This window comes from Astatotilapia calliptera, chromosome 23 (assembly GCF_900246225.1).
Source record: "Astatotilapia calliptera chromosome 23, fAstCal1.2, whole genome shotgun sequence".
Lineage (NCBI taxonomy): Eukaryota > Metazoa > Chordata > Actinopteri > Cichliformes > Cichlidae > Astatotilapia > Astatotilapia calliptera.
The window spans coordinates 17,891,039-17,900,596 of NC_039323.1; the positions used below are offsets into that span (position 1 = coordinate 17,891,039).

Sequence of the window (9,558 nt, forward strand, 5' to 3'; positions counted from 1 at the left end):
AGTAGTCAGCCTTTTCTCCGATTGCATTGTGCACATCTGTATCCGTGTATACTCTTTGCACTAGGTAGTCCTCTTGTGCCCACACAACAAAGTCACACCACTGCATTCCACTGATGAGCAGTTGTCCTTGCCCTTGCCAGTAATATACGTGGCTCTTTCTTAGTTTAGGGGTACCACATTCCATTTGCACATATTTGCAGTCAATAAAGTTTTGTACATTGGGACATTTGAAGCCAAACTGGGGGTATTCATTCACTCAGACGAAGAGCTTTGCTCACGTGTAGCTTCCTCTATTTTGTGAGCCATTTCCAGAGTTACAGACAAGTTTTTCAGATGCAGAAGCTCTTCTTCTGAGCACACAAACACACAATCTGGTGGCAAGATGTCATACCCCTTCAGAGGCAAGTGCGGTGTTGGTGGTGCATCACGGTGTAGTGTGATGTACCGGGTTGTCAAAACCAGCTGCTGATATGACAGAACACTGCCCTCCTGCACCAGCCCAAAGGCACTTTCCACAAGGGGCTTGTCAGGTCTCATGTTCATTGTGGTCACAAGTGGCCTGTCCTCAATATTAAATTTTGCGTATGCCTCCGTTATTCTGAACAAGAATGCCTCTGTAGAAGCCACTCCTGAAGAAAACATCAATGACAATAATGTAAGAAAGAAGGTTATTATACTGAACAACAACTAAACTAAAAACTAAAAGGTGTAAAACAGTGGCGCATAAGTTAGAGACTGGGATGTATATGTACATGACTGAGTTAGCTGTCTTCAGAAAGTGTAATGTATGTAAATCAATACCTATTCTGACACATGTATGTATGAACAAATAGCAACATATATTTGTAACACATGAAACCAACTTTTACAAATCTAATTACCGTACTCCAGTCTGGGCCATCCTATTTGGTACCGGCTTAGTGAAGATCATGGAGTTGATGGGTCCTGGCTTCACACCCTAACAGAAGACACATTTACTGTGGATGGTGTTGCTGTTCATATGTAAACATGGACTAATTCAAAAACTTTAACCTCATTTAAATTACCACTGTCCGTGGCTTGTGCCATTGCTGTTCAGATTCCGTGCAGCTATGCACAGGGGGGATAACCGGCACTCTGAGTTGTGAGTAGTGTGCTGTTTGGAAGAGCCACAAGCCACAACGAAACTATAGTTGAGGTTTTCTTAACTAATGCCACACACGAGCACTGGCTATGTGTCAGTACCACCGGCGATGAATCCAGAAGCTTAATCTAAGAAGAAAGAACAAAAATTAAAAATGTAACATCTTCATGGAAGAGCCGAACAGGAACATAGTTCAGTGTTATGGTTACTGACCCCCACAGGCTTACCCTCCTGAAAGCTTAGTGTTTCTTTCTCTCCCTATTAAAACAACTTAACCATCCTTGATAACTGTAATAACTTGGGGGGAGGGATAGCTCAGTAGGTAAAGTGCTCGCCCCATGATCAGAAGGTCGGCAGTTCGAATCCACTTAACGGCTACGCTGAGGTACCCCTGAGCAAGGTACCGTCCCTACACACTGCTCCCCGGGCGCCTGCTTAGTGGGCTGCCCACTGCTTCACTGAGTGAATGGGTCAAATGCAGAGAAAAACAAGTAATTTCCCCATGGGGATCAATAAAGTATGCATTATTATTATTATTATTATTAACTTAGATTGTGTATATTTGCAGTATTAACTTGGCGTCAAATGTTTCTGATCACCCACACACGTTGATTAAACTATCTGACTAGTCAAATTAGGAGTGATAAAGCAGGAAGACAAGGAAAACATTCAAGTTGATGGGCCTTTAGGAATGAACTTAACTAATGCTTAAATGAACTGAACCCCACTGAACGGGGATTAACAACTTTACACAGATTCCTGCCTACACTTAGTCTGTGTGGTGCCTCACTCTTCCTCATTGACCTGTAGCACAGGCCTCCCCTGACAACCTGTCTTTATTGGACACTGAATAAAGATACAAGTACCATTAGCATTATTTCTGTATTACTCATGTCAGCACGTCTTAAACATATATACTTTACACTTAGCAAGAGTAGCATTAGGTAGTTAACTACCTCCTTAGTTAGCCAACTACCTAACGCTATTATAACAGTGTCTAACAACAAAAGTGACATTAGTTAAGAAAACCTCAACTATAGTTTCGGACGACATAAAACACAGTTTAAGAAAACATGTAATATAGAGAATTGACATCAAATGAAGGACATAGCGGAGTAACGTAGTGTTTGCATTTGACTTTAGCTAGCGTTTCTTTGTCGGTTAATTTATGTTTTCTTACCTTCGTAGTTGTGTATATATGATGCAGCATATAATTGAAATCCTTTATCTAATTTGCTGGCGGGGGTAGTCGTCACTCTGCTAATCCGATGAACATCAGTGATGTTCAATTTTGGGAGCTCTTGTAGGCAGCGAGTGTAGAACGTCGCCATGGTTTAACCACACCGGAAGCACTGGGGCAGGACTACATAGAACACAGAAGTGATTGTGTAAATAGTCCATTCTGTTTACATTATACATGCTTCTCTTAGGCAGTATCATCAGAAGGCATAGAATACATTTTCACTGCTATGCAATTGATACTTTTACTAGTGAAACTACAGGGATGTCTTAGACAGCTAAACACCTCTGATTTTCTGCTTCTAAATTTAGATAAAACTGAGATTATTGTACTTGGTCCTAACAATCTCGTCACATGACATCAGCATTATTTATATACAAAGAGAAAAATGCTTCTTTTTTTTTACATAGAAAAAGTTGTTAGTTCACAACTCATCACGAGACAGGGCCAAACCGATTACATGGGTTTCACAGGGTAAGTCTGTCGGAGCACTGTCAGGAGAGTTGCTGAAATAAAACAAAAAATCTTCCTCATCATCAGTGTTGATAGTCCACAGTTGTGGCCATGAGACGGCTCCTGCATTGTGTTGGTCTTTTTAAACAAGTTAATAAAGTGGTGTGAAATTTCAATCTCAGCACCTCCAAACTTATAATCTGAAAATTTTAGGAAAAAAAACAAAACTCTGTAGTTTGATATTGTCATTACAGATAAATGGTAAATGGCCTGTATTTATATAGCGCTTTACTAGTCCCTAAGGACCCCAAAGCACTTTACACATCCAGTCATCCACCCATTCACACACTGGTGATGGCAAGCTACATTGTAGCCACAGCCACCCTGGGGCACACTGACAGAGGCGAGGCTGCCGGACACTGGCGCCACTGGGCCCTCTGACCACCACCAGTAGGCAACGGGTGAAGTGTCTTGCCCAAGGACACAACGACCGAGACTGTCCAAGCCGGGGCTCGAACCGGCAACCTTCCGATTTTCTGAGCCTGTCAAGTCCTTCTTTTGACCCATTTTGCCAAAGGAAAGGAAGTTGCCTAATAATTATGCACACCTGATATAGGGTGTTGATGTCATTAGACCACACCCCTTCTCATTACAGAGATGCACATCACCTAATATGCTTAATTGGTAGTAGGCTTTCGAGCCTATACAGCTTGGAGTAAGACAGCATGCATGCAGAGGATGATGTGGACAAAATAGTCATTTGCCTAATAATTCTGCACTCCCTGTATGTCAGGTTCCGTCTCAGGCTCGTAGCCGAAAACTAGCTTTACTTTGTTGTCTCGGTCAACTTTGCTAGCGAGAGACAGAGAGAGGCGTTGAAAGACTGCTCCAACGGAACTTATTGTTTTCGGAGGAAAACACGAACACGGCGTACAGTCGAGTCTTAATAGCTTACTTACAACTGGGCTCGTCAGGCACTCTTTTTGGCTGCAGTGGTTATTATTACATTTACATGTTTCCAGCTCCCGCTTCTGGTCAGTGACAATTCGTACTTTTCTTCTCTTTTTCTCCCTACCTTGCTCACAGACACATAACAGGTACGGCAGTCCATTCTCCCCGCAGCATGGACTACACTGCCCATGATGCTACATTCTTTAGGGCTGTGCCTGTAACACTCTGCCTATTGCCTTCATATTAAATAACCTTTGTGAATAATTTTTTTTACAATATTTCTTCACGTCATCATGCGGGCCGCAAGTAGGGGTGACATTGGTCATGAGATTGAGACACAGGCACTACAGCCTTTTAATGCGTGTTTTGTTTGGGTTTCCACCAGCGTGGTGAAACGTTTCTCCCACAAAACGTTACATCCAGATGAACAGAATCAACTTTTGGACACAAAACACCATTAAGAATTATTGCTCCTTACCCTAATTTAATTTCTATTACATATCTCAAAGATGTTATAAATATTATAACTTTATGAATGGTATAAAAATATGACTGTCATAAATCTTTATTACTTCCAATCATAAATCATAGGGCCATTACGCATTCTTTGACACAAAGTATTTCACATCACCCTCTTGTGGAATTTAATTTTCACCATGATTTCAGTAAATTTGAGATGAAATCTGTGTTTAGAACAGCTGTTCAGCTCACCACATGTCCAATAAATATGAGACTAACTATACAGTGACGTGACTCTATGCAGTCCTGTGAAAAACTTAAGCACATCCCATAAGTCAGAAGCGCAGGACTTAAAGTTATTGTTTTCTGTGTTCTGTGTTTATAATACATTTAATCAAAAAAATATTTTTTGCTAGTTTTCTGTGTTGGAAAATGTACACGTGGTAAATATCAGAGGTGGGACCAAGTCATTGTTTTGCAAGTCTCAAGTAAGTCTCAAGTCTTTATCCTCAAGTCTCAAGTCAAGTCTCAAGTAATGTCAGGCAAGTCAGAGTCGAGTCTCAAGTCACTGGTGTAAAAGTCCGAGTCAAGTCACAAGTCTGAAACTTTGAATTTCAAGTCCTTTCGAGTCATTCAAAAAAACGAAAAAAAGCACGTTGCAGTTATATGCTAAATGTAAATATTAGACCATGTAATTTTTAAATCTGTGTTTTTCTCAACACATGACAAAATAGTGAACTTAGAAAATATACACAAATTGTGAAATTGCACCTCTTTAAAATGCAGCTCAATTAAACCTAGCTCCAAGAATAATTTTCACCGACAGTTCTGAGATAAGCTGCATGTTATTCTTGGATGCGGTTGTAGGACCGGCTTTAAAATCGCATGACAAAAATATCATACACATTAAAAAAAAACTGCATCACCAACGTAGCCTGGAAAACATTTGCTAGTTAGATGAAGTCAGCTATCTCATCGTAGCATATTTATATGCATATTTATAATCATACGGTTCTTGGAGTGAGTGCATACACTCATGAAGTTTAGTAACTTCAGGTCACTGCAACAAGCCCAGGTACAGTTTACCGACGGATGGGTACAGGACCTTGAAATGCACCGTGTAGAACGAAAGACCATCGTACATATCATAAGTTTACCAGTCTCACAAATCGTCGTCATAAATACACATTCGTTAACCGTTTATTAATAGGACCTTTGAGCTCAACGGTAATTAATTAGTAGTGGAAATAATTTCTGGTAGCATCACAGAAATGTAGCAGTGACAATAATATTGTATGCTGTAATCGTACTGGGCAATTAGTGATACAAAAAACCTGTTTTATCCTGTGAATAAAAGTATATGTTTTTGTCAATGTACCATAATAACATAAGCGAAACGCAATATTGTGTCAGGACAATTCACTATTTATGCACAATAAACAAAGGAGCATAGCGCGACAATTTCTGTTCAGCGCCAGACTTGCTTGTAACCTATATCACTAATTATGTTATGAAAATGACGTATTAACTACTAAAAAACACTGACCTTCGTGTAAATGCTTGGAGCAGACTAACCTGTGAGCTGGAGTGTTCTGGGACGTTATATTTGATCTTTGAATGGCTGCAATCCAGGCCATCCGTCGCGTCTTTGTTACTTCGGAAACATGGCTCGAACAATTTCTCTTCAACGACGTAATCTGATAACAACCGATCTCTTTACCCGTCGGCTTCCCGTGGCTGTCATGCGACCGGCTATTGCAGTTAATAATACAACGGCTTCTTGACATTTTTGTGTTTCTTTTTATCGCTGTATAACTGATTTCAATTGAAAGTCTGTGTGCGCTAGTACCGCTTGCCACGAGTTCCCAGAATCCTTTGCGGTTCTACCCGTGAATGACGTCACATTTTCAATCTCTATATAATATGCATGTTAAATTTTATATTTGGGGTAAAATATCAAGTCTTTTCAAGTAAACCGGTTCAAGTCCAATTCAAGTCCCAAGTCATTGGTGTAAAAGTCCAAGTCAAGTCACAAGTCTTAGAACATTTTTTCAAGTCAAGTCTAAAGTCATAAAATTAATGACTCGAGTCTGACTCGAGTCCAAGTCATGTGACTCGAGTCCACACCTCTGGTAAATATTACAAGCACTAAAAATGATACTTGTCATCTTTAAATGCTTCAAATGGCTCACACGCCACAAATTCGAGCATCCTCTTTGTATTGGTTTAGGACTGCTAACGTCTCACAGTCACAGAGGGGCTTGTGCATGATTCAGGTTTGTGCTTCATCCTCTGTCTGTGATTTAACTTCAGTTTTTTCTTGAACTTAATCTCATTGTAATCCCAAAGAATCCGATACAATTCAGGAATCTTACTTTCAGCCTTTTTATTTTGTTCACACTGTTTCTGTGATTGGTGCTTCTTATAGTACAGTTCTTTGCAGTGCTCCCAGTTCCGTCTCTCTCCTGCAACCGCCCACGTCGCCCGTATCAAAAACCGCTACTGCCTGCAGGCCTGACAACAGGAGATGTATCACTCAGTCGCCACAGCAGTCGCTTCATTGTTCTGACACACACAACAAAACTACTGAATACACTACACACTAACTACACAAGATTTGCGCTAAACGTCCCAAATCTCTCACATCTCAAAACACCGGCGTCAATCCTAAAACTTCCCCCCGTTTCTTAACAGGGCTTTGGAGTTGACGTCACGCCGCAATGTATTGTGGGAGCGCGGCACCATTTCCGGGTCCACAAATCAAAACAAACGCACTGTGTTGGAACAACGACAATTGGAAACATGCTTAAAAGCAGCTGAAAAGAAAACGGACGGTATAGAGACCGATTGCGTCCAAAATGTGATGTCCACATATGTGGACGCCAGGTCCTAGGAGGTTAATGAGGCAGTTAAAGGTTGTAAACCTGTAATGGAGAAAGTGCGGGATGTCCTGCTAATTGTGGTTTACCAACTTTTTCATTCTCTGAAGCTGCTGTATTCACTCTCATATATATATATGGTGTGCATATATTGCAGAAACAAAAATATTAAAACAATGTTCTTACACTACAGTTAAAAAACGTTTTAAGGCACATCACTCAAACACAAAAATCCCCACCTTTAGACAGCTTTCTGTCAGTAGGGTGTGGTGGTTTACATTACATGATCCCTGAAGGTTCTAGGAAGGGACTAAGTAAATATCCAGAATAGAGTGTATTTAAATGCTGCTGCTGCTTTGCTTCTGATTTAAATGACTTGGGGGATGCCAGGCCAGAGCTATCCATCAAATTAGTTGGGACCTGGATGGCAGGTTTTGAACAGACCTCTGAATCACCACTGGTGTCTTATAGAGGGATCATAACCAGAGTGAATTTCAAAGATTCCCTGCTAACATCTACCAAGGTAAGTGCTGCTGTACAAACAGGTCTGAATGAATGACAGAGACTTATATTTATAAAGAGATGAAGAGAAAACAGTGTGATAGCCACGTAAGTTGTGGACTTTATCAGTTGGGCTGATTTCAGTTTTAATCTGCTGAAACTGTATATTAAAAGCAGTTTAACTTCCTGAGACTAGGATGTATGCATGTACAACTCATTCTCTAATTTTTCTTTCGTCATTTTAGAGCAATTTCACTAAAACAACCATCTGAGACTTAGGTTAACACATTACGTCTTTGTCTGATTTTGATTTTGTTGTAATGTTTTACACTGACTGACAGCAAATAGTAGTAAAATTTATAGCTGACAAAATATGTAGTGAGCAAAGTGACAATAAACACAGCTCAACTGAAAGAGAACTGAATTGGTTTAACTCCTGTTTTCATGTCAGTGATTGAAAACCATGATTAATTAAACTGTCACATAGATATAGGAACAAGTATAGATAAAAAAAAAATAATTAAAAAAGGCAGCTCATTAAAGAAGTATTCCTGTATAAACTGGACCACAGTCACTGTAGTGTCTGAAAGTACTTGGTGTCATAACAGCTGTGTTAGGCAGCCAGGAATGGACCCAAAATCCAAACTAAACTCAAAACACAGCTTTATTGCTGGAATTATTCATTATAAACTAAAACTGGGAAAACACTTTAAACTAAACAGACAGACTAGCAGAAAACCCACCATTCAGGGTGATCACAACAACCAGCGGAGGAAGAGGCAGACATTAAAAGCACAAGGCAAACGAAGGAATAGACCACAGGTGGGAACACAGCTGAACATAGTCTAACTAACGAGACGGGGAACCAAGACAGATCATGACACTTAATTGCTAAAGAGTTATTACATCTACATTTTTGAAACAGCCGTTTATAGAGGAATTAACCTGAAATAACCAAAATGCTATTTATGTCATCAAAGATCCATTTAGACTGGTCTACACTGTTAGTGCTCTTTAAACATCAAAATAAACTAAAACTCAATACGCTGGGTCAGATGACCCGAGATCGTGACAAAGGGATCAGACACTGACAGTGTTGGGAAGGTTACTTTTAAAATGTATTCCATTACAGAATACAGAATACATGCCCCAAAATGTATTCTGTAACGTATTCCGTTACGTTACTCAATGACAGTAACGTATTCTGAATACTTTGGATTACTTAATATATTATCATGCTTTTTACAACAACGTGAATGTACTATTGCTGTGTGATTTATTACTATTACTGAAGGTCCGCGACTCCGAACTGTAGTAAAGGGACCTCTGACTAATACGGCGGGGTCCCTGTCGGCTCGTAGCCGAAAAATAGCTTTACTTTGTTGTGTGGGTCAACTTTTCTTGCGAGAGACAGAGACAGGCGTTGAAAGGCTGCTCCAACGGAACTTATTGTTTTCGGAGGAAAACAGGAACACGGTGTACAGTCGAGTCTTAATAGCTTACTTACAACTGGGCTCGTCAGGCTCTCTTCTTGACTGCAGTGGTTATTATTATATTTACATGCTTCCAGCTCCCGTTTTTCCTCGATGACAACTCGTACCTTTCCACTCCCCTTTTTCTCCCTCCTCGCGCTCACAGACCCATAACGTGTATGGCAGTCCATTCTCCCTGCAGCACGGACTACATTGCCCATGAGGCTACATTCTTTAGAGCTATGCTTGTAGCATTCTGCCTGTTAGCTTAGCACAACAACAACAACAACAACGAAAAGGCGCTCTCTCACCCAGGAAACACACAGTCGCAGAGAGAGAGAGAGCGTCGCCCTGTAACCATGGCAACTGTAACACTGCCGCCTGGGACAACAGAACATAGCTGTCAAACAAAACCCAAACAGTCCTGACCCGCGACAAAATGAAGCAGGAAAGTACCGCAGTGTAATCCATTTATTTCAA

General features: G+C 40.5%; 1 long non-coding RNA gene across 1 annotated transcript; it reads right to left on the reverse strand.

The window, feature by feature from the left end:
- Nucleotides 1-611: 611 nt before the first annotated feature.
- On the reverse strand, nt 612-1,105 carry LOC113015980 (uncharacterized). The gene is made up of 3 exons (XR_003271181.1): nt 1,047-1,105; nt 882-958; nt 612-629 (listed from the first exon to the last, which is right to left on the reverse strand). It is a non-coding gene; the product is annotated as an uncharacterized LOC113015980 (long non-coding RNA).
- Between the last annotated feature and the right edge of the window lie 8,453 nt (nt 1,106-9,558).